Source organism: Lactuca sativa, chromosome 4, assembly GCF_002870075.4.
Source record: "Lactuca sativa cultivar Salinas chromosome 4, Lsat_Salinas_v11, whole genome shotgun sequence".
Lineage (NCBI taxonomy): Eukaryota > Viridiplantae > Streptophyta > Magnoliopsida > Asterales > Asteraceae > Lactuca > Lactuca sativa.
Window position 1 is genome coordinate 129,733,096 of NC_056626.2, and position 5,376 is coordinate 129,738,471.

A 5,376-nucleotide genomic window follows, 5' to 3' on the forward strand; every position below is an offset into this window, starting at 1 on the left:
TTACAAGTCATATAACAAATATAAACATATGCAGACTTGTAAACAAAACAACTTGATGGTTCATCCATCTCATGCCCTTCCGCCACTACCTGTAATACAATTTAAAACTGAGTGGGTCAGGCTTGGGAGCCTGGTGAGCATATAGGGTTTTCAACCCACAATAAATAATCATATTTAATTTTCACCAACCAACAATAACCCAATTACCCATTCCCGTTATTCTCACTTTAATGTCCCTAAAACAACTAACATAAGGGACCTAGTCTAAGAATATTTCATCGGGGCGACAACACATGCTTCGGGGGTACCTCAGCAATATAAGTCAAATAAGGCAACCATGAGGGGGATGGAGTACAGCGAATGAACACCCAAGTTCATTAACACCTACAGGTGGCGAACCTGCTAATGTTTCCACAAGACTGTCTAGAATAGCCAGTGGTCGTCATCTAAACTCCGCTAGATGACTCAATCAAACAACAACGAGGCCTCTCATCTGTTTATTACACACCAACGGTCTACCCATGTTCTACCCAACATATTAGTAGATAAAAATATACATTTGTATACATAGTTTAAAGAAAACCTGTATAGCATGCTTTAATCAACACATATATCCCATAACAGATGAGGCACACACACATAACACGTATCTCATAAAGAAATAAGCAGATCTATAAGATAGAAGAGAGTGAATACTCATTCACACATAACACAACCAGATATATACACATAGCACGTGTTTTTATATAAAATACTTCGTATTATTGTATTAGAAGAAATAACTACACACTCACTTGATCAGAAGACGATCGGACAGCACTACGGCTTATAGAAGTAGTAATCCACAGCAGATCTGGAAGATCTCCTCGAAAATCGAACTTCTCGCGGGCAGAGCTTCGACTCGGGAACCGCACTTTTCGGGATCTTCGGGATCTCGGGACTTGCCTCGGGGCTAGAGTATGATACCGGGACTTCGGGGTAGCTTCGGGGGTTTTTGCACAGAGCTTCGACACGAAAACGAGAGAGAATTGGCAAAAATACCCGGAACCCTCGCATCCTATTTATAGGAGGCTGGAGCCTCGGAGTACGCGGGGCGTACTGCGTTACGCGGGGCGTACTGCCCAAAACGTCATTGCTTACGTATCCGAAGTGCTCGAGTGCGAGTGTCGACATCCCTCGGAGTACGCGGGGCGTACTCGAGTACGCGGGGCGTACCTCGGATCAGATCGGTGACTCCTTCGGATAATGCTTCCGAATTTTGATTTAAATATAAATACAAAATGATTAATAAACTTCGGAAATTCATAACTTCTTCATACGAACTCCGTTTTCGACGTTCTTTATATCCATGCGAAGGTGAGACCACGCTCTACGACTTTCGTTTAGACTCCGTCGGCAAATTTTGACTTTATTTTATTAATTATTTTTAATAGGCCGGGACAGAAACTTTCGTTATAAATTCATAACTTCTTCGTTTGACGTCCGTTCTCGCCTAACTTTTTATCGTTTCAATACCAACAATGAGATCTTCGATTCTCATTTAGATTGCTTCGGCTAACAACCGCTCGATCTCAAATCGAGTAAAACAGGCTGTATATCGCTAAGCCGGAACCTCGATAAATCATAACTTCCTCATACGAAGTCAGATTTGGGCGTTCTATATATATTCGGAAACCTCGTTTCAATTACTACAACATTAATCAAATATATTAAGTTTATTTTACACTTAAATTTTGACGCTTATTTTTATTCTTAATTAATCAAACCACATAATTAAGCAATTAAGCACAAAACACATAATACTCAAATAATACATTATTATTATCTCACAACGGGTTACAAAGGTTAACCTAGACTATTATATTGCTAAAAGTGGCAAGCCCGAAACACAGGCGTTACAAAATGAAACTCCTAGATCTTTTGAGATTCATTGAAATTTTCAATGGCATGTTTAATCCCGATTATGCCCTTCAAGTTTGTGACTCGGATACCGAGGGTTACAAACAAGGTGTGAATAACCATGCAAATATACTTGGTACTCTCGATGTCATTTATCACCTAATCAAAGTGCCGGTTAACCACACATGCTCCATTGACCTATGAAAAACTACGAGCTACCCATTGCCATCCTTGTATAGTCCCATATTAGTGTGCCGGTTAACCACACATGCTCCACTAACGACTAATAAGGTGCAATGTGCAATTTCAGGGGTTAGCATCAAATTCACATTTTTCCTAAGTAGCTAAGATTGGGAATTTATAAAACATTTAGTTACTTGGTATTTCATTATACTTTTAATGAGGATTTAAGTGTCCTATCAAACCCGTTCGGCTAACGACCCTCCACTGGTCAAGGGTGCGGTGGGTAAGAGTGGATACCCAATGATGGTCATTTTAGAGACCGCTTCCTTAAACACCCCTTATAGACCATCTTCGTGAATGAGGCTTACTAATAGTAAGACTAACTTTTTTACTTATACATATATAATATATTAAACTTTTAATTTTATATAGTATAAGGGTGTATTTTAAACATTTAACATACTAGGTGGTTTAATGTATTAATTAAACTAGACTTTTAATTTAATTAAACTCAGACCATATATTATCGATTTATTAATACTCTTTTAATTAAAATTTTAATTAATTATCAAAAAAACCATAATTAAAAAAACTTTTAATTCTAAACTTAATTTATGAAGTCAATAGGTTTAGTATTTAATATTTCACAATTAAAACTTTTTAAATCAAATTTTAAATTCTAAAACTTGAGGAAAAGTTTTGTAACTCTTTAAAACCTTTTGGATTCCAAAACTTGATGACAAGTTTTGTAACCTTTCAAGATTCTTGAATACCATAACTTGAAGAGTTAATTTGTTTCATGAATGAGACTTTTCAAGTTCCATAACTTGAGGACAAGTTATGAAACTCTTCAAGAAACATTTAGATCAAATTTTAACTAATGTAGTTATCATATAATTTGTCATTTACCGATTTGATCTAATAATTGTGTAGTAAGATAATTTCAAATTTTACAAATAGTTAGTTTTTCATATAAACTATCAATTATCTTAAAAATTTGACAATTATATTTTAATTAAGATGAGGATAATTATTTTCATAACATAAAAATCGAATTGTTTTTATCAACAAAACAATTTATAGTAATTATCCAAATCCAAATTAAGCCAAGAAATCCGAAATTTGCCATCAGATGCATCACCACGTCGTGGCAAGCATTGCCACGTCGTGCTGACCATGCAGAATCGAAATTGACAGATTTTCTAGCTTTGAAAATAATACCAATGCATCAATATAACAGAAAACTACCCTAGGCTCTGATACCACTGATGAGTTTTATGTACTACAACATCCTATGGTGCACATACAATCCTAAATGCTTTGGATCTAAGTTTTCTCTAGTTATACATGCAATAAAAATTTCCAAAGCATGAAGCCTACAACTAGCATACAATTTGGCATATGAATCATAAAAGTGAGTTAGAAGATTACCTCTTGTTGTAGCTTGTTGAATTTTGGCCTTTAAGAACTTAGCACCCTAAGTGTGATGGCTCAAACGGTTCACAACACACCATGAACAAATGGAGGACTTGAGAGAGAGGTTAGGCACACCAAAAATTGGCTAGGTCTCATAGAATACTAGTGTGTATGGTTTTTGGCTTAGTGGGTTACATATATAGTGTAGAATTCCAAGAGTTAAACCCTAATCCACGTCCTTGGACCTTAATCCAATAATCCATATGATAAGCCCTTTGTACTAACTGTTCATGGAGTCTTACTTGAACTTAGTCCATTGCTAATCAATATGGATCATTAGCCCAAACTATATATGTATCACTGATTTACTTAATCTGCCCCCGTTAATTTAATTAGTCTCTTTGATCATTAAATTAATTCCAAATCAATTATTGATCAACACTAATTAAATAATATGATTCCTCAATTAATATATTATACTTATAATATATTAATAAATCATAAATAACCCTTACTCAAATATCCATCTTATCAAATTGTCCTGGTGATATGCAACCCGAAATGGACCATGCTACTCTCGGGTCAAGTACATACCAATTATAGTTAATGGGCGTAGACACCTAATCCAAAAACTTTCAGAAGCACCAAATTACCAATCATAAACTCCAACTTAGAGCGTTGCCGGTCTACGTAACTCTTCTGACGATTATGAGTTGTCAGTAATCTCTTCCTGACTTCCTTAATAAGCTCGGTCGTATTGAGCACTATCTCAGTGTTTACTTAGACTCTATGTCCAACTTCGTTCCAGGAAATAGGAGTCTGACACCTCCTCCCATACAGAAGCTCAAAGGGAGGCATACCAATACTGGCATGATGGTTATTCCTGTAAGAAAACTTAGCCGGAGGAAGATAGGAGTCCCATCTGCTACCAAAATCAATGATGTAGGCGCACAACATATCCTCGAGTGTCTAAATAGTTTGCTTGCTATTCCCGTCGGTCTACGGATGATTGGTGTTCTGAAATGCAACTGGGTACCCAAATCTTCATGAAACCTCTTCTAATAATAAAAAATTTGTTATCTTAAAAATGTTTTATTTAATTAGGAATTTCTGTATCTTAATTTATAAAGCGTAAAGAAAATGTTTTACTTGGTTCCGAGAAATACGGGATGCCACAAGTTGTCCAAGAAAACACGAGCTAGAGCTGCTGACCGTCGAACCTCTCACACTATCAATGCATCAAAACATCCTTAAGTCAAAACCAAGGTAAAAAACTCAAACCAAAAAATCCTTGGACTACGACTAATTCTTATAAGGAAAAAATACCATTTTGCCCTTCTCGAGACCTACCCTAACAGTTGACGAAAAGTCAACGAGTTAAAAATTCAAAGCTAGCATACATACCAAATATGCCCTGCATACGCCAACTCTACACCCAGGATAGAGCATTTCTTGGCTTTTACGGAACATCATAGCTACGTGTTACGTACCCTTAGGTACGTCCTGTATACTTGAGCCAAATTCAAACTCTTCATTAAGAACTTATCCCCTTAAGACCTTTCATCCAATACTTAGATCTAACCTCAAATAGCATCCTAAATCATAAAGTTTCAACTTTATGACTTTGTATGGCTACAAAGTGTCCAAATCCAAAACCCTAACTTATCACAATATTCTAAACCCCATAACTTATGCATAGATGAAAATAAAGGACCAATATCGCATTTTTATGACTCTGTGCACTAAAAAAACGTCTGACAAGGCTACTCTTAAGTTCTGGAGTAGCTCATACCTAACTAGACCAAGAATATGGGACAGAAAGGGACATAAACCTAAAGCTAACACGATCTAACAAAATATTCATCAAGTTTTGAACTT